The following is a 25,076-nucleotide window of genomic DNA, read 5'->3' as shown; positions in this document are numbered from 1 at the left end:
GTCATGATCCCAGGGTCCTGGGATCGAGCCCCGCATCGGGCTCCCTGCTCGGGGGGAAGCGTGCTTCTCCCTCTCCCACTCCCCCTACTTGTGTTCCCTCTCTCGCTGTGTCTCTCTCTGTCAAATAAATAAATAAATAAATAATCTTTAAAAAAAAAAAAAAAAAGAAATGTAATGAATCCCTTGATTCACACCCTTCTTTTGTATTTCCTTAACCAGTCACTCTTCGCATGAATTTCTGCCTCATCAATATTTCAACTATCACACTTGTTCTCTTCACGTATACAGCGCCCTGGTTCAGGTATTGCTTGTTCATCTTTTATGTTCCCATTTTAATCCACAGTTAACGTTGGCAGCACACTTATCTTGCCATAAACACAAGTTGGATCACATCCATTCATTCCACAAATGTGATCCTCTGCTGCTTCAGGAATAACATTCACACTCCTGAGTGCAGCATTCTTCAAGGTGGCCTTGATCTGCCTTTTCAGCTTCAGTACTTCGTATATCCCTTCAAAAACTCAATGCCCCCAACCTCATCAGGGTATTAATCACTCCCCAAACGTACCAAATTCATATACTACCCCTATTGTTCCCTAGCCCCAGAATATCCACCTTCATCTAACCCCCAACCTATTAAATTTCTAATTTTGATTCAGCCTAAGATCAAATGCCCCCTCCTCTGAGAAGTGTTCTTCATCAACTAAGTCTAAATTAATCACACTTCTTGAGAAGTTTATTTGCACTTACTCTGTCTTAAACACTGTCTTAAGCACTGTTGGTTGTTTTTATTTACATTCTACCAATAAAACTTAATAGCAGGGAGCATACCTTGCTCATCTCTATGTTGTTCTGGTACCTAGCAAAAATGTGGTATTCTGCCTTCAAATGTTTACTGAATGATTAAAAACATAAAAAATTAGGGCATTCATATAACTGGCTAATAACTCAGTAACTACAGATATGGTAAAAAGAAGAGATCCAAAATAGAAAAGTTATGTCTAGCAATCTAAGTAGATCAAGAATTAGTAAAATAAAAAAAAATACTTTTTTAAACAAAGTATTATTTTTGAAAGCAAATGGCAAATATGTTGGAGGAAACCTCAAAAGTGACCTAGTAACAAGCTTCCAAAACAATGCAGTAAGCTCCCGCAGATAGCTTTTATAAATTCCGGGAAAAATACAAACATAAAACAAATACTTAGAGGCTCTGGAGAGTGAACAAAACCAGGCTGATGTTAGATGATAACATAAACTTGAAAGAAATGACTAGAATGAGTGACTTTCTCTTTTTAATAGTTTTTAGGAATCAGAATAGGTGAGTTTCTCATTCTTAAAGTTTTATCCTGCACATAAGCAGTAGCCACAGCATGTAGGAACTAAAGTTTCAATAACTAAGTGTCTTTCTAGCTTGAGAAAGAGGACAGAGCCAAGACAGCCATAGTCATCACAAAGTAATGACAGAATCCCAAAAAGAAGAGATGTAGAAAAGAGGAGTCCCAAATTTTTGGTATATCTCTGCGCCAATCTTGGCAGAACCCTGAAGCACATATTCACAGGGCAGGCCAAGGCAGTATGTATCTGAGGCTAAAAAAATCAAATTGAGATTTGAGCAGGTGCCAACCTCAAGCAACACAGAGTTTGTACTTTAATTCTAAATCCAATTAATGGCTCAACAGAACAAAGAAATCCAAACTCTTTGGAGGAACATGAAAGAAAACAAACTTTCCACACAAGTAACATTCACAAATACCCATAATACAATCCCAAATTCCTTGATAATGAAATGTGACCCAATCTCAAAGGAAAAGATAATCAAGGGAGACCAACCTCAGATGACCCAGATACTGAGATTTTCAGAAAAGGACATTAAAGCAGATACTATAACTATGCTTAATGAGGTAAAGACATATGCTCATAATAAAGGAAAAGACTGAAAATCTAACAGGGTAAAGAAAACAAAAGATAACAGATGTAAGCCCTTAGAAATAAAAGTTAAAATATCAAAAATCTTAAAAAGTAAATTTCTAAATGGGCTCAAGGGAAGAATGGTGGTGACGACAGAGGAGTGAGTAAATTTGATAACCACTCAATAGAAATAATTCAATTTGATAAAAAGAAAAAATATTAAAAGAAAAATAAACAGGCCCTTAAGAAACCTAAGGGAAGGGGTGCCTGGGTGGCTCAGTTGGTTAAGCGACTGCCTTCGGCTCAGGTCATGATCCTGGAGTCCCGGGATCGAGTCCCGCATCAGGCTCCCTGCTCGGCAGGGAGTCTGCTTCTCCCTCTGACCCTCCCCCCTCTCATGTGCTCTCTCTCTCTCTCAAATAAATAAATAAAATCTTAAAAAAAAAAAAACAACCTAAGGGAAGATGTTAAAAAGTCTAACATAGGCATAATGACAGAACAAAGAGAACAGGAAAAAAATGTTAAAAAAAATAATGGCCAAAAATTCCACAAATGTGGTAAGAGACATAAACTTACCAATTATAGACACTCAGTGAGCCTAAACAGGATAAATGTGAAAAACCCCATACCTAGACACATAACAAACTTCTGACAACCAAAAATACAGAGAAAAAGTTGAAAGTGGTAAAAGAGACATATTACAGAGAAACTACAATTCAAAGTACTGCAGACTTGTCTCCAGAAACTATGGATGTCAATATGTGTGGAAACACATCTTTAAAGTAAGGGGAGTAGAGGAGAGCCCGGGTGGCTCAGTTGGTTAAGCGTCTGCCTGCAGCTCAGGTCATGATCCCCAGGGTCCTGGGATGGAGCCCCATGTTGGGCTCCCTGCTCAGTGGGGAGTCTGTTTCTCCCTCTCCCTCGCCCCCCCATTCATGTTTTCTCTCTCAGATAAATAAAATCTTAAAAAAAATTAAATTAAAAAAATAAAGTAAGAGGAGTGGAGGGGCATCAGCCAAATTACAAATATCCCTCAAGACTTGAGGTGAAATCCATTTTCAAAAAAAGAAACTGCACTACAATAAATACTAAAATAAGTTCTTCAAGTTGAAGCAAATGTTATCAGAGAGAAACTTGAAAACTGAGGAAGGAAAGAAGAGCATCAGAAATAGTAAATATAAAAAACTGTATTTTCCTTTTAACTTTGTTAAACATTTATATAAAAAATTACAGGCATACTATTGTGCTTCACAGTTATTGTATTTATTACAAACTGAAGGTGTGCAACAACCCTACATTGAACAAGTCTATTTGCACCATTTTTCCAGCAGCATTTGCTCATGTCATGTTTCTATGTCGTATTTTGGTAATTCTTGCAGTATTTCAAACTTTTTCCCTATTATTATATTTACTATGATGATCTGTGATCAGTGATCTTTAATGTTACTATTTTAACTTTGTTTTGGGGAGTCGCTGCACCCATATATGATGGTGAACTTAATAAATGTTTTGTGTATTCCAAGTGCTCCACCAACCTACCACTCCCTAACTCTTTCACTCTCCTCATTCTCCATCTTCTCAGGCCTTCCTGTTCCCTGAGACACAACAATATTTTAATTAGGCCAATTAATAACCCTAAAATGGCCTGTAAGTGTTCGAGTGAAAGAAGAGTCCCACATATCTCACTTTAAATCAAAAGCTAGAAATGAATAAGCTTAGTGAGGAAGGCATGTCAAAATACAAGACAGGTCCAAAGCTAGGCCTCCTTGCCAAACAGCCAAATTATGAATACAAAGGAAAAGTTCTGGAAGGAAATTACAAGTACTATTCCAGTGAATATATGACTGATGAGAAAGAACACCCTTATTGCTGATATAAAGATTTAGTGTTCTGGATAGAAGACCAAAGCAGTTGCAACATTCCCTTAGGCCAAAGCCGAATCCAAAGCAAGGCCTTAACTCTCTTCAAGTCTATGAGGGCTGAGAAAGATTAGGGGCTGCAGAAGTTTGAAGCTAGCAGAGATTGGTTCATAAGGTTTAAGGAAGGAAGCCATCCCCACAACATAAAAGTGCAAGGTGAAGCAGCAAGTATTGATGCAGATGCTGCAACAAGTATCCAGAAGATCCAGCTAACATAATTAAGAAAGGTGGCTATAGCACTGGGTATTACATAAGACTGATGCATCACTGACCTCTACCTCCGAAACCAATAATACATTGTTAATTAATTGAATTTAAATTAAAAAAATTTTAAAAAAAGAATGCAAGAGGACAGTAGATACACAGAATGTGTGTTTTTGTTGCCACAGAGAACACTTTGTCTTAGAGGTGAATTAATGTTTCTATTTCTGAACAAAAACTGTTTGGTAACTTTTAATTAAAAGGCTCTTTTGGCTTTAAAAAAAAAGGTAGCTAAAATAAACAACAGATTTTCAATGTAGATGAAATAGCCTTATTTTGGAAAAAGATGCCATCTAGGACTTTCATAGATGGAGAGGAAAAGTCAATGCCTGGCTTCAAAGCTTCAGAGGACAGGCTGACTCTTACGTTAGGGGCTAATGCAGCTGGTGACTTTCAATTGAAGCCAATGGTCATTTACCATTATGAAAATCCTAGGGCCCTTAAGAATTATGCTAAATATACTCTGCCTGTGCTCTATAAATGCAATGACAAAGCCTGGATGACAGCCTATCTGTTTACAACATAACATGGTTTACTGAGTATTTTGAGCCCACTGTTCAGACCTATTGCTCAGGGGAAAAAGGATTCCTTTCCAAACATTACCACTCATTGATGATGCACCTGGTCATCTAACAGCCCTGATGGAAATGTTTTCATGGCTGCTCACCACCACATCCATTCTGCAGCCATGAATCAAGAAGTAATTTCGCCTTTCAAGTCTTATTATTGAAAAAATATATGTCATAAGGCTAGAGCTGCCACAGAAAGCAATTCCTCTGATGGATCTGTGCAAAGTCAACTGAAAACCTTCTGGAAAGGATTCACCACCCTAGATGTCATTAAGAACATGCATGATTCTGGGAAGAGGTCAAAATATCAACATGAACAGGAGTTTGGAAGAAGTTGACTCTAGGGGCGTCTGGGGTGGCTTAGTCATTAAGCGTCTGCCTTCGGCTCAGGTCATGGTCCCAGGGTCCTGGGATCGAGCCCCACATCAGGTTCCCTGCTGGGTGGGAAGCCTGCTTCTCCCTCCCCCACTCGCCCTGCTTGTGTTCCCTCTCTCACTGTGTCTCTCTCTGTCAAATAAATAAATAAAATCTTCAAAAAAAAAAAAAGTTGATTCTAACCCTCATGAATGACTTTGAGCAGTTCAAGACTTCAACAGAGGAGGTAACTGCAGATGTGGAAACAGCAAGAGAACTAGAATTAGAAGTGGATTCTGAAGATGTGACTGAACTGCTGTAATCTCATGACAAAATTTTAACGGATGAGGAGCTAGCTACTTCTTACAGATGAGCAAAGAAAGTGGTTTCTTGAGATGGAATCTACTGGTGAAGATGCTGTGAAGATTGCTGAAATGGGGGCGCCTGGGTGGCTCAGTCGTTAAGCGTCTGCCTTCAGCTCAGGTCATGATCCCAGGGTCATGGGATTGAGCCCCGCATCGGGCTCCCTGCTCAGCGGGAAGCCTGCTTCTCCCTCTCCCACTCCTCCTGCTTGTGCTCCCTCTCTCGCTGTCTCTCTGTCAGATAAATAAATAAAATCTTAAAAAAAAAAACAGATTGCTGAAATGACAATAAAGGAGTTAGAATATTACAAAAAACTGAGTTGATAAAACAATAGCAGGGTCTAAAAAGAAAGACTCCAATTTTTAAAGTTTTACTGTGGGTAAAGCGCTATCAAACAGCATCAGATGCTACAAAGAAATCATCTGTGAAAGGAGGAGGCAATTGATGCAGCCAACTTCACTGTCATTTTAAGAAACTGCCCCAACCTTCAGCAACCATCACCCTGATCAGTCTGCAGCCATGAAGATGAAAGTAAGAACCTCTACCAGCAAGAAGATGACAACTTGCCTGAAAGCTGATGATGGTTAGCAGTTTTTAGCAGTAAAGTATTTTTAAATTAAGGTGTATACATTGTTTTTTTAGACATAATGCTACTGCATACTTAACAGACTACAGTATAGCGTAAAAAAATAACTTTTAGATGCACTGGAAAAGTTGACTCACTTTACTGCAATATTCACTTTATTGTGGTGGATGGAAATAAACCCACAATATCTCCTAGATGTGCCTGCATAACATTCTCTCATAGGAGTTAAAATAGAAGTAATACAAATGAAAAATACAGCATAAAGGAAGGCAGGGGTAGGGGTAAACAGACTTGTAAGGTCACAGGATTTCTGCATTTTATGTGAACTAGTACCAATATTAACTCTAAATAGACTACGAGAAGTTAATGATGTGTATTAACATTCTTAGAGAAGCTACTGGAAAAAAAAAAAAAAAGGCAGAGCATCGCTAAAAAGCTAACAAATAAATTAAAAGGGAGTCCTAGAAACAGATCTAAAAGAAAGAACCAAAGTATAGTCCAACAAAATACAGAGAAAAACAGAAAATAATTAGTATCCCTAAATCCAACCACCAATTAAACATTCCATTTTTGTCTAGGGAGGAAGACAAAGAGAGAAGCAATAAAATAGATACTACTCCTTTCAATGGGAACACACCTCATTGCTCTGTGTGCTCATAAAGTTCATGGTGCTGCTCTTTTTGAACAAGACAATTATATTTCGGTTTGGTGGTGGGGAAAGGAAGATGAAAACATTACAACTGTACTTATACATTAAACAAAAAACAGTAGCATACCAATGTGAAAACTGCATACATAGGTTTTTAATTTGTTTGTTTTTATAGTACCCATTAGGATCATAAGTCAGTACCAAAAAAGCAGCTTCTGCATAACTATCAAGTACATTTTAGTGGATTTTTGCTGATTACCTAACACAATTTGCTATTTAAAAACAGCTGTGTGAGCAATTACTATTCTTAACTTAATTCCACAAACAATTCTATTCATTTCCTGTAATGAGGCCTGTGTACTCCCTGCGTTCAAGTCTTAGACCATTAATTCCTGCAATGGCAACACACTCTGCCTCTCAGAAGAACTCCATAAAATTTTTCCTTCATATTTTCCCTATTTTTAAAAATCTCTTCCTCATATATTCTTTAAACTATGACTCATTTCTTTCTAGACTCACAAAACAAAAATTTACATTGACCCCTTGCCCTCCTTACATTTTATTCACTCACTCATTAATCAATCTCTTGTGACTATCTAGTCTCTTCCTAGACCACAGCAGCAAATCCAAATGCCAGGCACACATAAGGCTCTCAAGTAAATGTTTGTTTATAAGATAAAACTGAACTTTTTCAAATCATCAAAGGTTATCCCTAAAATAAAATACAAAGGCCCTCTGTTGGTCTTTGTTTCTTACATCTCTGTATCAGAGGTCAGCAAACTTCTGTTGTGAATGTCCATACAGTAAATATTTTAGGCTTTGTGGACCATACACTCTGCTTACCAACTAGTCAACCCTATTACGTAGTACAAAAGCAGCCATAAATAAAATATAAACAGAGTGGTTGTGTTCCAATAAAGCTTTATTTACAAAAAATAGGTGACCATGAATCATATTTTGCCTACCTCTACTCAATGCATTTAATCCTGTTAACCACGATGCCTGTGTGGGATTTGGGGACATTAACCTTTCGACCTCTATTTCTGCATAGTATCACTTCCTCTTCCATATGAAAACTAAAAATACCTGCTCTTCATCCCATGTTCTTCTCACTTTATGCTCTACCCTTTGGACAACTAATTCAGTTTTATGATTTTGACTGTCTCCTCCAAATGATGTTTCCAGTGCACATTCCCAGCCTTAATCTCAGTTTTGTATTTTGGGTCTTAAATCATCAAATTCTTGCTGGAAACTTTCATTTGGTTTTCCTGCCATTACTTACAACCCATCATATATCTTAATACCAAATTCTCTGTATGTCCTTCATCTCTTCCTCATATGCCTTTAGACCCTAATTATTAATATTTCTAATACTGCAGGTAGTACTATAATAGTTCAGGTCAACTAGACTTGTAAACTGGCATCATCTCTCCTTCTCCCTTCTCTTCTCCCTCCCTATCCCTATACTGAGTATTCCTTATGAATATCTCCTGAGGCAGTCTTTCTGTTCCTTTTTTTTTTTTTTTAAAGATTTTATTTATTTATTTGAGAGAGAGAATGAGAGACAGAGAGCACGAGAGGGAAGAGGGCAGAGGGAGAAGCAGACTCCCTGTTGAGCAGGGAGCCCGATGTGGGACTCGATCCCGGGACTCCAGGATCATGACCTGAGCTGAAGGCAGTCGCTTAACCAACTGAGCCACCCAGGCGCCCTTTCTGTTCCTTTTTATCCTGGGATTTCATGATATCCTACTTAGACTTTTTTTTTTTGCTAGAGTCTCTCTGAATTTCCTAAAACACTATTATATAACATTTCACTAACTTCTAATATTCTGCCCATGTAATCTTCCTAAAACAACCCTTTAAAACACATTACCTCAGATTTAAAAAGTAAACAGTTCCAGTACCCCACTACCAAGAAAATAAATCCCAAATTCTTCAACCTGAAATGGAATATTTAATCATCTGTTCTACAAATGTTTACTGTCAGTTGTGCTGGGTTTTGTCCCTCCTATGCTCAAAGCCTTTGAAAACCCAGTTACAATGGCCTCTTCCCTTCTAACCCTAAGAGTCAAAAAACTTACTAATTTCTTATTATGGCATACACACTCATGGTTTAGGGAAGATTCTAGGCACTGGTGATACAGAGACGCACAAGACACAGTAACCCCGCCTTCAAGCACCTGTCATTCAGTGTCTTACCATTCAAACTCTCAACTGTAACCATAAGGCGTATCTATAATACATAGTATCTATCATTGCTCTTATTATTCCTTTTAGCACTTCTACCTCCTCTACATTTAATTCTTAATGGTTTAATGCTCACTTTCAATTCCACCTCTGCTGTACAACTTGCCCAACCTCATTAATTTTTACTCAGTCCTCTTCAATACTTTTATTGAACTTAAAAATCTATGTCACACAGCACAGAAGTTGTAAATATTCATAAGTGAACACCATTTAACAATCAGCCTCCTATTAATTTAAGAGCACATTCAGTTCTTATTCTGTATCACCTATAATACTGAATACATAGAACAAGCTCCATTAAAAAAAAAAAAGAGCTTTTATACACAAAGTAACACTGGAAATTAATATAAGGGCAGGTTGTCTAGTGGCAGTATAGCTTTTTACTTATCTACTTATACTGATTCTCCCCAGTCTCACTTAACAGTACTAATTTGCAAGGGAGCCTTCATAAAGGACACAACTGATGACCAAAACACAAAAGGAACCACATTAAGAAGACACTCAGCTGAGACCCCTGACATTATCACAGTACTCTAATGGAATGAACTAAAACTCTCTTGTTCACAATCATGTATATTTATTGTAGTAGTATATAAGCAAAAATTAGTGCCATGTACAGATTTCTAAATTTTGAACTCTCATAATTAATGTCTAATCCATAAAAAAATAATTGAACTTAAGTCATTTGAAAATACCTACAACTTATAAAGATGAATAGTTAGATTAAAAACCTACCATAGCATCCACCTTTGGGGCTGTTAAAACTAGCTGGAAAACTTGGTCACTGCCTATGTAAATAAATCATATCACTTTTGAAATCTTTACCTCAGAGTATTTTTAGTTTAAAAATAGAGGAGTATTTATCAAAGTATTTATCAGCAATTAAAATATACACTAACAATGACTTCCATTAAATAACAGAATATAATCTTGACATAAAAATAAGATCTGTACACCAAATCTTACATATTGCCTGTGGGCATGTAAAATGATATACTTTAGAAAACTGGCAGTTTCTTCAAAGATAAAAATACACATACACGGGCACCTGGGTGGCTCAGTTGGTTAAGCGACTGCCTTCGGCTCAGGTCATGATCCTGGAGTCCCAGGATCGAGTCCCACGTCGGGCTCCCTGCTCGGCAGGGAGTCTGCTTCTCCCTCTGACCCTCGCCCCTTTCATGCTCTCTCTCTGTCTCATTCTCTCTCTCAAAGAAATAAATAAAATCTTAAAAAAAAAAATACACATACGCTATGATACAACCTATCCCTAGGTATTTTCCCAAGATAGAGTGAGGAAAAACATACAGTCACAAAGAAACTTGTACACTAATATTAAGGACAGCATTCATAATAGCTAAAACTGGAAACAATCCAGATGACCATCAATTTAAAAAAAAAGAATAGGGACCACCTGGGTGGCTCAGTCAGTTAAGCATTTGCCTTCAGCTCAGGTCATGATTCCAGGGTCCTGGGATCAAGCCCCATGTGGGGCTCCCTGCTCAGCCGGGAGTCTGCTTCTCCTTCTCCCTCCCTCCCTCCACTTGTGCTCTCTCTCTTAAATAAATAAATAAAAATCTTTTAGAAAGAAAGGGGGGGGAAGAAGGAAAAGAAGGAAGGAAGGAAGGAAGGAAGGAAGAAAGGAAGGAAGGAAAGAAGGAAGGAAGGAAAGAAAGAATAAAAGGTCTATAGTTTATTCATTCAAAGCAATCCTGTTCGGCAATACAAAGACATAGACTAGGGGTACACACAACAACATGCATAAATCTCGGTAACCTTATGCTTAGTAAAAGAAATCAGATACAAAAGATTCCATTCATATGTTGATCTAAAACAAAACAAAATCACAGTGATAAAAATAAAGACAGTGGTTGCTTCTACAGTAGAGTTGACTAGGAAGTAGTACAAGGGATACTTATGGGGTGAAATAAAAGTTTATCAAACAACAAAATGTTCTAGTGACCATTTTTCTAAGGTATTCAATTGAAAATAATTATCAACTATGGACAAAATGTTTAAAAACTATTTGAAGGAAAGGAAGAGTGAGCAAAAGGCAGAAATTGGAAAGGATCTGATCAGTGAAAAAAACAAAACCAGATGCACTGAATAAGATCCAAATCTATATGGTTTGTCCAATGAAGACACTCCATAGTCAGCGTGGCATACCATGGTTGAACAAGCAGAAAGTTACTATCTTCTTTGTTTAAGAAGCCAGAAAACAGAATTTGGGAATGTCAGTGTGGCTGGAAAGTAAGGAGGGGAATCATAAAAAGGATAAAGTCAAGCCATGGTTGGGGAAGGTCCAAAAATTTATATTTAAACTCCCCTCAAATCCTTGGCCAACCTAACAACATAAACACAGGGCACAACACAAGAAACCCAACTGAAAGCAATACCTAGAAGGCTAAAATAACTGACCATAGATTTCAACTACTGGTACTACAGAGGAAACTAATCAGGGATGCTTGGTAAATAATTTGGGCTTTCTACAAACCTGTTTTAACAAAGCAGAAAACCAAACCTCAAGATAATTGACCAATAATGTAACTACTTACCAGAGCAAAAAACCAAAACTCTGCAGAGAGAAACCAAAACCTCTATAACACATCTTGTACATTTTCTTTTTTTTTTTTAAGATTTTATTTATTTATTTGAGAGAGAGAATGAGATAGAGAGAGCATGAGAGGGGGGAGGGGCAGAGGGAGAAGCAGACTCCCCGCTGAGCAGGGAGCCCGATGCGGGACTCGATCCCAGGACTCCGGGATCATGACCTGAGCCGAAGGCAGTCGCTTAACCAACTGAGCCACCCAGGCACCCACATCTTGTACATTTTCTAATATAAAATAAAAAATTAATACAGGTGTGGAGAAATAAAAATATGACCTATAGCTCAGGAAAAACACTCCATACGTTGAGATCACAGATGTTGGAATAAGGAAGAAAGGATTTTAAAGCAGCTATTATATATTCAAAGACTTTAAGAAAAAGATGGTCAAAATGAATGGACAGATGAGACACTCTCAGCAGAGAAAATGCAAATGTATTTGAAAATGGAAATTCTAATGCTCATTTTGGCAGCACATATACTAAAACTGGAACGATACAGAGAAGATTAGCATGACCCCTGCACAGGGATAACACGCAAATTTGTGAAGCATTCCATATAAAGAAAAGAAAAGGAAAAGTAAATGGAAATTCTAGAATTTAAAATTGTATTAACTGAAATAAAAATTCACTGAATAAGCTAAACAATGAACTGGAACCAGAAGAAGAAACTGTAAGTGAAAATGAATGAAATCAATAAAAAATGATTGAATATGAAGTAGAAAAATATTGGAAAAAAGAAATAGCGCCTTAGCTACTTGTTAAACAATATTAAATAGTCTAAAATAAATGTAATCAGAATATGAGAAGTAGATGAGAAAATGATGCAGAATAAACATGTAGGGGAAAACTGCAAAAATTTCCTCAAATCTGTGAAAAATATTACTGACTGCATGCAGACCCAATGACCTCAGTAATCTCTAAGCAGAAAAATACAAAGCAAACCTCAACAGTACACACAATCATCAAATGGCTGAATGCAAAGACAAAGAAAGAAATCTTAAAATCATCCAGAGGGAAGAAAGACAAGTTACATAAGGGGAAAATGATATAAATAAAAGCTGACCACTTATCAAAAACAATGGAGGCAAGAGACAATAAAATAACATCATTAAAGTCTAAGAGAAAAAAATAATAAAGTTCTACAAGAAAAAAAAGTCATCTGAGAATAACTGCCTGGAGATCTGAAGTACAAGAAATACTAACTAAAATTTTCATGCTGAAGAAAAATGACACCAGATAAAATTTGGATCCACAAGAAGGAAAGAACAGAAATGGCAATTACGTAAGGTTAAATGACTACTTTTCCTCGATTTTCTTTAACGTGCACAGGATTAAGGAAAGCAGAAACTATGAAGTTGTTTTGAAAGCTTTAAAATATTTTTACAACAAAGAATAAAAAAAGGTAAATGAAATAATTCTTTTCACGATTCTTAACTTTATATTGATATGGTAAAATATAAAGTGCATGTAGAATGTAATGAGTGTATACTTTAATCCCTAGAGCAACCCTTAAAAATAATTAAAAGAGGTACAGCTAAAAAGTTATTCAAGAAATTAAAACAGAATACAAACAAATATTTTATTAACAAAAAGAAGTGAGAAAGGGACGAACCAAGGCACAAAAAAATTAAGTAACATGATAAAACTAAATATAACATATCAATAAGAATTCAAGTATTAGAAAGAATGTAGAGCAACTAGAACTCTCATACATTGCTGGTGGAAATATAAAATAGTGAAATGACTTTGAAAAACTCTTTAGCAATTTTTTAGAAAGTTAAATATATTTCTATATACGACCGAGAGATTCCACTCTTCATATTTACCCAGCAGAAATAAAAACGTTTATGTTCACAAACTGAATTACACAAGACTGTTTCTAACAGCCTTATTAATAATAGCCAAACACTTAAAAACATTTCTAATGACTGCAGACACCTAAATGGATAAATATATGATGGTTTATTAACTCAATGGAACACTGCTATTCAGCAATAAGAACGAAGTGCTATACACAACTTGGATGAATCTTTTTAGCAAAGAAGCCAGACACAAAAGAGAACATACTATTATGATTCCAGTTACATAATGTTCTAAAAGTGGCAAAACTAATCTGAGGGAATAAAACAAAAATGATCATTGTTTGTTAAGTGGGGGGTTGTTTGGAAGGGGCCATGAGAGAACTTTCTGAGGTGCTACAGGTTAGGTTTCCCTGGAAACAGACTCTTAGATGGATTATTTGTGTTCAGGAAGTCCACTGGGAAGTGCTCTCATGTTCAATGCCTATGATGAGTTGAAGGAAGCACAAGTGGGTACAGGAAGAAGTTGAATTGTGATACAACAGCAACAAATGCCTTAGGCCATCACATGGGGAGTTCTCAAACTGGGATGGGCCTTAGAAACTGTCCCAAATTACAGCAAGTGGACCAAGATCTTTATGCCTTTCCCCCTACCCTACCACTGCATTGACCAGTCATTGGGTATACACAGCCCCCAGAAAGTAGGTGTTACAAGATCAAGATAGCCCCCTTCAGTAGAAGGCAACTCTTAAAACTCTCTTTGGTTGAGAGTTGTCCACCAACATTCCCAGCAGCTTGAAAAATATGTGTTCGATTCCAGAAGCACTCCACTGTATTCATAACATGGCATGAGAGAAATGTTTTTATCCTGATTGAAGTATTGATTATATGGGTGTGTATACATTTATCAAGCTCACTGAACTGTACATTTAAGATCCATTTGGGGCACCTGGGTGGCTCAGTCGGTTAAGCACTGGACTCTGGATTTCAGCTCAGGTCATAATCTCAGGGTTGTGAGATTGAGCCCTGCATCGGGCTCCACATTGGGCATGCAGCCTGCTTAAGATTCTCTCTCTCCCAGGGTACCTGGGCAGTTCAGTCAGTTGGGATTCCGACTCTTGATTTTGGCTCAGGTCATGATCTTGGGGTCCTGGGACTGGGCCCCGAGTCGAGCTCCATGCTCAGTGGGGAGTCTGCTTGGGATTCTCTTTCTCCCTCTCCCTCTGCCCCTCTGGCCTGGCTCACACCCTCTCTCTTTTTTTTTTTTTTAAAGATTTTTATTTATTTATTTGACAGAGAGAGACACAGTGAGAGGGGGAACACAAGTAGGGGGAGTGGGAGAGGGAGAAGCAGGCTCCCCGCAGAGCAGGGAGCCTGATGCAGGGCTCGATCCCAGGACCCTGGGATCATGACCTGAGCTGAAGGCAGACGCTTAACGACTGAGCCACCCAGGCGCCCCTCGCACCCTCTTTCTCTCTCTAAAAAATAAATAAAATAAATCTTAAAAAAAAGATTCTCTCTCCCTCTCCCCCCCAAAAAATCCATTTATTTCACTGTATGTAAATTCTACCCCAAAAGAGGCCCCCCCACTACATGCATTATTTATTTTTTAAGATTTTTATTTATTTGACAGAGAGAGACAGCAAGAGAGGGAACACAAAACAGGGGGAGTGGGAGAGAGAGAAGCAGGCTTACCACTGAGCAGAGAGCCCGATGTAGGGCTTGATCCCAGGATCCTGGGATCATGACCTGAGCCGAAGGCAGACGCTTAACACTAAGCCACCCAGGAGCCCCTGGTACGTGCTTTAAAAATGTTATACTCTTATTCTGGACCCCTGCCCCCTCCCCGCAAAAAACCCCATACTTAAATACTAACAAAGTACAACTTGGAATGAAGAGAGAGAGAAGATTAAATTTTAAAAACAAGAAACAGTACCATAGTCAAACTACAGCTTTTAAAACAGTAGTAGGTATTCATAGCAATTGGCCCCTAGTATTAGAGACCATAAAAAAGAAAAAGATGCTGACATTCAGAGGTATTAATTTGAAGTTCAAATAGAAGTCCATATCCATGTAGCAAGGATGACATGGTGATTTGATACAAAGCAGCACTGTGATTTTTCTTTAAAGGATTTTATTTATTTATTTGAGAGAGAGAGTGAGAGAAAGTGGGCTGAAGGGCAGAGGGAGAAGCAGACTCCCTGCAGAGCAGGGAGTCCGATGCGGGACTCTATCCTGGGACTCCAGGATTATGACCCGAGCCAAAGGCAGATGCTTAACTGACTGAGCCACTCAGGCGCCCAGCAACATGGTGATTTGATGGTCTTTGTTGAAGCAATGGAAGGCAAACACCTGAAAGAGTTTTGTCATTAAAAAAAAAAAAAAAAAAAGTACAAACCCAAGCTCTACCTTTCCATTACTTTTCAAATATTTTTCAAAAATTCCTACAATGAATATCCCTTTCTCTCAGTTGTGGGACTGGCAATATGAAATAAAATAATCACTACCAATGCAAACATCACAATGCTATCATATATTTAAAATAATTATGCTTTGAAGAACTATACAAAGAGCCCAAGGAAAGATTGTTCAGATGATTCTTTCATAGGTTTCTGAATTAATGCATGAAGGTTATTTATACTGTGAAGAGCAAAATACTATTTTAAATCAATATCAGATTAAAAGTGACTTTTATCACATTATGAGCACACATGGTTCTGTGCACATATAACTATAAATCTGTAGGTTCCCGGGGAGAAACAGTACATAAATAAGTGAAACAGCAGCAAATTATGTTCACTAACAATGCTAAGTTAGTACAAACCAAAATGATATACTGAAAAACTACATAAATGACAGTAAATGCAAGCCTTTTTTCAAAATAGGAAAGATTTGGTCTTTCACCACGGTTACAACTTTACTGAAAGAATATGAATGGTGCCTTAAAGTTGGTAAGTCCATCCAATTACACTCAGGAAATAAACTAAAATTAAAAGGTGAGAAGGTAAATGCAAAGTTATTTTTGAAAATTTAATGCAAGTCAAAGGTAGAAAAATTCATGTTTTAAAAATATGTGTTTTACACTCCATATTTAAGAGGAAGGTATTTCTCAACTGAAGCTGAAGTTCTGTTTACAAAATTTTCAGAAATATTTGTTTTCCTTCATGATCCACACAGAATAGAAGGGGAGGAAATTAAGTATACTTTTGTAATACTTTTGTGCTACTGCAATAACATACTACTCACTCCTTAAAAGTTGATCTTCAATTTCTGCTCAATATGAAAATCTCTATAACCCAATCAATTTGTGGTCATTTACCTCCATTATAATTTCTTATATTAAGCATCTCCATTAAATTACTCAACTTCTAATTTCAAAATAGGTTTAAGTATATGAAATCATTACCTTGTTAGTCTTTTTGAAAGTAAGATGGTAATCACGATATAAATAGAAGAGGGTCTAACCTAATCCAACTGTTTATAGACCCACTTCTTTGCTAACCTTGAAATACAGGTGAAGGGCTAGAATCTCACAATTTTATTTTATAAACACCTATGATAAAATAACCTGTTTGTACTCCTGAGTATCATTTAAAATGTTTTCTAAATATCATTTAGAATACCTTTCAAGTATATAAAACCGTATGGAAGAAGTGGTCAGTGATAAAATGCTGGCAAAATACTTTTAGTTGGCAATATTTCCTAAAGCAGGAACCCCATTCATTCTGACTTTGTCCTATGGTCTCTGGGTGAGTTGGTCATCATCCTCCTGTTAAAACCCTAACAAACTTCAACCCAAAGAATTTGTAAAGATGAAATGCATAGTTTAAATAGATTTCTGCCCAAGAGCAAGGAACTAGACTTGGATTCTTGACCTCCTCAATTATGTCATTTACAAGAGAGAAGAAAAGATGGGCAAATATGAGGAGTTTATAAATTGTTCAGAGCTGCTTTAGGAGAAAAGAGGAAGAAAAAAATCACCATACTTTGATTTCACAGTAATTAAAAACAGATCTGTGTCTTCCATCAGTTCATCAAGTGAACACACACTCAATTCTAAGTGGTATACCCCCTGTCAGTCTTAAAGTAGAAAGGCTTGAGCTGTATTGATTTATCCAATTCTACATCCATACACAATATCAAATATCTTAGTTGTTTGGTATTCCTCCCATCACTTTTCAATATTTAAACCCCTGGCCTAGCTTCTTCCCGACTTTCTTCAAAACTGCATTCTTACCTTTGATCAGATTGAGTCCCGAATCTCCTGCTGCCCCAGAAAAACCTCTCAATTTCTTCCTTGGATACATGCATGTGTATACATTTATCAAGCTCACTGAACTGTACATTTAAGAGAAAGATATTTACTGATAGTGTGAAGAAAACCTGACATATTGTAAATATTTAATATATTCCAGAAGTTTAAGAGTGCCAAAAAAATGGATCTAGCTGATTTCCTTCCATACCCAATTTCTCTCATTAGTCTCTTACTTTGTCTTTTCAGCTTAACAAAGGACACAATACATATAGTAAACTGTAACTACCCAAAAGCCATATCAGGAAAATATGCTTTACAGGCCACTGGACCTAAGCACAGTCTCTGACTTTTCCATTTACTAGACATATGACAACTCTATTAAAACTATTTCATTCTCAAAAACTGGAAGTTCATAACAGTACATAACACACAGACTAAGGATGAGAATGAAATGATACCTACAAGGCACTTAATACAGCATCTGTCACATAGTAAATGCTCAATAAATGTAAGCTATGTGAAACTTCAGAAAAGGCTTTTTCATTCTCATTGTGAGAGAACTCATCTGGCAATCTTGCCACTGAGAAAAATTGGGAGAGGCAGGTATCTGCTGCTTAAAGTGACTGAATCTAAGTTGGATTTCCCATTTGTGGTATTGCTTCTTCAACTATCAGTTCCTCTCTTAATGGACTATTGATAACCTGCTGAAGCAATTATCTTCTGTGTTTAAAACTCCTCAATATAAATGATTATTTATAATAAATGATGTCATCTTTCAAAGTCTAACCATAAAACATATCTGGAGCCTACTGTGAAGATACTCAGACTGCAAAGGCATTTAAGTTTATGCCAAATGAACGTTGGTTCTTCCTGCTTTTATGAGAATGCAAACCAAGAAAATAAAAAGGAAATAGTATCTTCATATTACAGGGATGAACAAAGGATTCGAGGTAATAGGCCAAACACAGTTTAAGTTATATGACTTGAAAGTCACATCTTTTTCTTTGCTTGAGTTCTCTCATTTGCAAAAATCAGGTAACACTGGCTCTGCCTACTAAATGAGACAGTATATAAAATGCCTGGAGAGCATCTTGCATGTAGTAGTTTCTAAGTCCTTACAATTAACTAACCTCACATGACCCTTTCCCTGCAATGTTTCTGTGGATTGTTTAAAAAGATAGAGGTAATGCATGGCAGAAAATATTATCATTATGTCACTAATTAGATCTGTTTCCCCAATTTAACAATTTCTATTCAATAAGCATCTACTGAGTAACTGCTACGAGTGAGGAACCATACTTTGTCATTCACTCCCCCACCACCAAGTTTTTCTTATTTGCTTTTTACATCTTGTATGTGGTAGGCAACAGCACCACAAACAATCAAGTTAAAGTCAATAAACAGATGAAGTTTTCCCCCTTACATACTTCTTTACATTTTATATTCACTGACCTCAAGAGATATATTTGTATCAAAAACATAACAAATCTATGAACCTTTGAAAATACTGTACTATTTCCGGGCAGAAGATGTTGCCCTAAAAATAGTCCTGTAAGAAACTAACCTGAAAGTCACATGTGAATAGAAGTCAGAATGAAAAACTTTAATTCTAACACAGTAAAGTTAAGATGCATTTTTAATTCTGGCCAGAAAAAAATGTGTAAAAGTAAGACTGGTAAAATATTAGAATAGCTAGAAAAGAAGAAAAATTAGTAAGGTGAAATCAGTCATAAATCTGGGACTCTTTCTGAGCATGATGATTCATTTAACAAAAGAGTATATACCCTGGAAGACTTTCTCTAATGTGAACAAGCAGTTCATTGGAATAAAAATAACACTTGACCCTTGAATGACATGGAGGGGATGGGGGAAATAGGGGAACCAATTACCTATTTGTCAAAAATCCATGTATAACTTTTGATTCCCTAAAAACTGAACTAATAGCTTACTGTTAACAGAAGTAGGCTAGCTGATAACACAACTGAGTAACACGTATTTTGTATGTTATATGTATTATATGCTTTATTCTTATAATAAAGTAAGCTAGAGAAAAGAAAATGTTATTGAGAAGTCATAAAAGAAAACACATTTACAGTACTGTATTGTATTTACTGAAAAAGATCCATATATAAGTGGACCCAAACAATTGAAATCTTTTATCTGTTAAGCTTCTTTTATTTATTTATTTTTTTAAAGATTTTATTCATTTATTTGACAGAGAGAGACACAGCGAGAGAGGGAACACAAGCAGGGGGATTGGGAGAGGGAGAAGCAGGCCTCCCGCTGAGCAGGGAGCCCGATGTGGGGCTCGATCCCAGGACCCTGAGATCACGACCTGAGCAGAAGGCAGACGGTTAACGACTGAGCCACCCAGGCGCCCCTGATAAGCTTCTTTTAATAAAAATTTTCTTTCCATCATAGTTTAAAATGAAAAAAAATCAAGATACAAACTGCATATTTACCACAGGAACTATAATGCCCGAGGGGAAAAAAACTGGAAGGAAATACAAAAAGTACTAATAGTTTCATTTGAAAAGTTGGATTCTTACTGTCTTCCTTTTTTACTGTTCCAACTTCTCTGAAATTAGTTTATATTATTTGAAAATTTTAAAATGAGTTTATATAAAAATAAGTTTTCTGAAAAATTGTAAGCTAAACTAAAATAATCACTGGGCAAATACTGAACTACTTCCAGTCTAACATACATTATCATTTAAACAAAACAAAAAATAAACATTTATACATTTAAATATTTTTTCTCAATTACATAAAATTCAAATGCAATCACAAAAACTTCAAGAAATTTAGTATCTTTTACTTCACTGACATTTCAGTGACTTAAATAGTTCATTAAATGGATAACACCAAATTTCTCCAAAGAACACATACAGATGGCCAGCGGGTACATGAAAAGATTCTCAACATCATTAATAATCAAGGAAATACAAATCAACAGAAAATGAACAAATAAAAAACAGAAATTAAGTGTAAGTGAGGATCTGGAGAAACTGGAACCTTGTACACTGTTGGTGGGAATGTAAAATGGTGTAGCCACTAGGGAAAACAATATGGAGATTACTCAAAAAATTAAAAACAGAACTACCCTATGATCTAGCAATCCTACTTTGACTAATTTATCCGGAAGAATTGAAGACAGGATCTTGAAGAGATATTTACACTCTTATGTTCATTGCAGCATTATTCATAATAGCCAAGAGATAAACAACATAAATATCCACTGATGGCTGGATAAAGAAAATAAGGTAGAGTTATACAATGGAATACCATTAAGTCTTAAAAAAAATTAGGAACTTCTTTCTAACGTTACATAGGTGAACTTTTGCTAAGTGAAATAAGCCACTCAGAAAGACAAATGCTGCATGATTCCATTTATATGAGATACATAAAGCAGCCAAATTCATAGACACAGGAAGTAGAATAATGGCTGCCAATGGCTAGGGGAAGGGGAAATGGGGAGTTGTTCAATGGGTATAGTTCCAGTCATGCAAGATGAAAAAGTTCTAGAGATCTGCTGTGCAACAATGTGCATATAGTTAACGATACTATATTGTACTCTTAAAATTTTGCTGAGAGTATACCTAATGTTAATGCCCTTTTTTACCACAATTAAAAGAAAAAAGAACACCTAATAACACATAAGGAAAAATTTCCCTGTGCAAATAATACCATCCAACGTGGGGGGGGGGATCATTGTTTTTTGAACATACAGAAAAGTGATGCCCATTTCTTATTATCTTTTTATTTCTGTAAGAATGATCTGTTCTAATTTCTTAATTTTATCTTTGAAGAAATCTTCCCACTTTTGTTTCCCTTCGTACATGGCCATCTGATGAGCTATAACTGAGTCAGACCTGTAACTAGCTAGGGATTCATTTCATTTTATTCCCTGTCACAAAATAAGGTAAAAGGCATTTTTGTAATTACATCAAGTAAATGCCACATAGGCAAGGGCTGGAAAATGGCAATTATATTCACTATATAAAAGAATACTGCAAATGTAGCAAGAAAGGATCCTACCTATGCGCCCAATTCAAGATTTTAAAAATACATATATTCAGTAAACTATTGACGTAATGGCCATGTCTTCATCTTATGTCACCCAAAATAACTTTCATGAATATAAAGAAAAACAGTACACTAGTAATAGGATTAAGTAAACAATAAATGGATTTTAACGAAAGTGAAAGGCAGGGCGCCTGGGTGGCTCAGTCGTTAAGCATCTGTCTTCGGCTCAGGTCATGATCCCAGGGTCCTGGGATCAAGTCTCACATCGGGCTCCTTGCTCAGCACAGAGCCTGCCTCTCCCTCTGCCTGCCTGCCACTCCCCCTGCTTATGCTCTCTCTCTCTCTCACTCTCTCTGTGTCAAATAAATAAATAAAATCTTTAAAAAAAAAAAAAAGTGAAAGGCAGCATGCTTCATACAAACTAAATGGCTACTATAAATTTCGAAAGACCATTTTCTTTAAAAATTACAAGAAAAAAAAAAACCCCTCAATTACTTTTGCTTTTGTATAAGTGATGTCTTTTGTATTTTAACTCCAACATTTGCCAAAATAAGCCCATTTACATGTGATGCCTGTCAACTAGCAAATTTACATTCGGATTTTGTTGGCTTTGGACCCTGCATTCTGTTCTCTTCTTTGTGCCATTGTTGTTTTTAGGTTTGGCAGTAGCTCTAGATCTTTGTTTAACTTAGTTCTTTTGTCTAACTTCTGCAGTATATACACATTATAAAATTAGCATGAAACAACATTTCAGTTTCCATCATTACAATTAATTTCCACCTTGGCAAAGTCTTGCAAATTATGCTCATGTGAACCCAAAAGAAAAAACCAGAAATACAGCACCTGATTTCTCCACCTGAAGATGTAAAAGCAAATAAGAGAAAGAACTGTTTGGTTCAATAGTATACACAAAAAATTCATCGTGAAGATCACACCCAATTTTAATGTATTAAAAGCTGAGTAATCAGAGATGACCCCAGCAATCAGAGCTAAATTTGTTTGGCTGCCAAAATGCCCATGTTTCTCTTCATCTTAATTTCTTCCAATGTATTTTTAGTTCTGTCTAATACAGAAGTACTTTATGTCAAGTAGAGTCTCCTGCCTCAAATTCATCATGTAACTGAAAATGATAGCTTAATTTGTTAAAGTTAATACTTGAGAGCCTCATTATAGATTCATTTAAGTAGATCATGCAACGGATCAATAATTTAAATAGGAGTTATGAAACACTGTGAATTTTATCTTCAGCACTTTATGGTGAAACTTAAAAATATGTATGGATATCCTACCTGCACATAAGCAGAGAATTTGACTGTAATAACTTTTATAACACACATTTATATAATTCTGAATATACTCAATTGCCTTCATATTCATATCATGATTAATTATCCTAAATGCAATTTTTCTTCCTAATCAAGGCAGCAGTATCATTAGGAAAATTCAAAAGACTTTTATCAGCTATGAACTATGCTTTTTGTATTTACATCTGATCATGAGATATTCTTGATGTTCTGAGAACTCACAGCCCTTCAAAAATAAATCAATCATAGGGTTAAGACTTTATTTGAAAGGGCTTTTATCTCCTTCTGAATACCAGCCTAAAAACAGCTGTTCCTTCATTTGAAGGTTGAGCTCTTATTCATATCACTTCTAGAGGAGAGGAAAGCCAGTAAAGCTATTTTTCAGAAAGTCAAACTCCTACTATTCAGCCAGTTCCTATGGAACTCCTTTCCATCTGTTCCCTGACATTTCGGTCAGGTTATGCACTTGCCAAAGAGCTCTCTTTGGATACTGAATCCACTGGTGAAGACAAATGGAAAAAAAAAAAAATCAATTAACTTGTGACTAAAGATCATTAATTTAAAATATGAAAAGCTGTCATGCATCATGTCAAAAAGGGCTCTATAATCAAATATGCAGTCCATGTTATAAACAAAATCAGGAATCTAGACTGAACAAGAAATAGTTCAGAAATTTTTGCTGCTTGTTTGCATTAAAAATTTATTCTATGATGGACAGATAATAAATAAGAACTGATACGATCATGTTTTCATGGCAAAAGGACAGTACCTTATAAGAAAATAATAACCCTGAAAAGGAGTCTAGGAATCATAATGCAACTAACTTTTAAAAAGTATTTTAATAATAAAAGTTTTTATTCAGGGGATAAAGTGAGAAGAGATATTAATGTATTCCATGTTTCTATATTTATTGGATAAGTTGACTGAGAAAGATAATTTTTAAAGCAGAATTTAAAGATATTAGATCAAAAAGTAATAAAGAAATTGACAGAAATAAATTACTAGGTTTGGATGACAACTAATCATGACTTTTCATAATCTCAAAGAATTGTGACTACTTAGTGATTAGTAGCTACTAGGTCAGAGGGCAAGCAGATTATTAACTCTACTTGTCCTTAAGAAGGTCCAAAAGAAAGCCTGAACTGTACAGATAATTTGGTTCATGATTCTTACAAAGCTGGTCTGGAACAAAAAGGTCCACCGATTCAATAAGCAAGCATAACCTAGAGAGAGCAAGGAAACAAAGTCTGAGGTGGGATGGGGAACTCTTAGATTTCCTCCTGAGGGTATAAGTATAATGTCAAAAGTAACTCTTGGGGACGCCTGGGTGGCTCAGTCTGTTAAGTGTCTGCCTTTGGCTCAGGTCATGACCCCAGGGTCCTGGGACTGAGTCCCACATCGGGCTCCCTGAGCAGGGAGCCTGCTTCTCCCTCTGCCTGCCTCTGTCTCTCTGACAAATAAATAAATAAAATCTTAAAAAAAAAAAAGTAACTCTTGGGTGTAATTAATTTATTCTTTATTCTTTTTCTTTTTTTTCCTCAGCATGATAAGTGTATTCTTTTATCTCCACCCTCTATTTCCCCCTTCCCCTCACCCACCTTCCTTTTGGTATTATCAGTTTATTCTCCACAGTTAAGACTCTATTTCTTGGTTTTTCTCTCTCCCTCTTTTCCTTTGCTCATTTGTTTTATTTCTTAAATTCCACATGAGTGAGATCATATGGTATTTGTCTTTCTCTGACTTATTTCACTTAGCATTATACTCTCTAGCTCTATCCTTGTTGCAAACGCAAGATATTCTTTTTTTTTAAGATATCATTCTTTTTTATGGCTGAATAATACTGTATTGTATATATATATACCACATCTTCTTTATCTATTAATCCATCCATGTTCACTTGGGCTGCTTCCATAGTCTGGCTATTGTAAATAATGCTATAATATTTACTCTTTTTAAAGACTTTAAAAAGATTCTTTGATATGGACTGTTCAAAGCAACAACAAAAACAAAACCCTATGTTATGTTATGATAGAATTAAGAGCATTTTTTGGTCCTGGTTAAAGGTTTGACAGACAACAAAACCAAGGAGAGGAAAAACATTTGTTGAAATAGATGGAGAAGTATAAATGGATTCTATAATGATCAGAAAAGATAAATAACCTGGACAGGGAAACCAACTTAAATGGCTGTGTGTACAAATAACAATGAAGTAACTCTGGCTAACAAAATGCT

At 36.2% G+C, this 25,076-nt stretch overlaps 1 protein-coding gene and 1 non-coding gene across 7 annotated transcripts in view; one reads left to right on the top strand and one right to left on the bottom strand.

Annotated features, from left to right (window-relative positions):
- The window catches only part of TCF12 (transcription factor 12), a 374,492-nt gene that overhangs the window by 225,578 nt on the left and 123,838 nt on the right, over positions 1–25,076 (bottom strand). The gene's annotated exons all lie outside the window — the stretch shown is intronic.
- On the top strand, positions 11,916–12,022 carry LOC118003824. The gene has a single exon (XR_004677439.1). It is a non-coding gene; the product is annotated as a U6 spliceosomal RNA (small nuclear RNA).

The sequence above is a fragment of the Mirounga leonina genome, unplaced genomic scaffold, assembly GCF_011800145.1.
Source record: "Mirounga leonina isolate KUSES-001 unplaced genomic scaffold, KU_Mleo_1.0 Mir_91, whole genome shotgun sequence".
NCBI classification, from domain to species: Eukaryota; Metazoa; Chordata; class Mammalia; order Carnivora; family Phocidae; genus Mirounga; species Mirounga leonina.
Note: the sequence above shows the minus strand (reverse complement) of the source record. Positions and strands in the feature narration are given on the sequence as shown.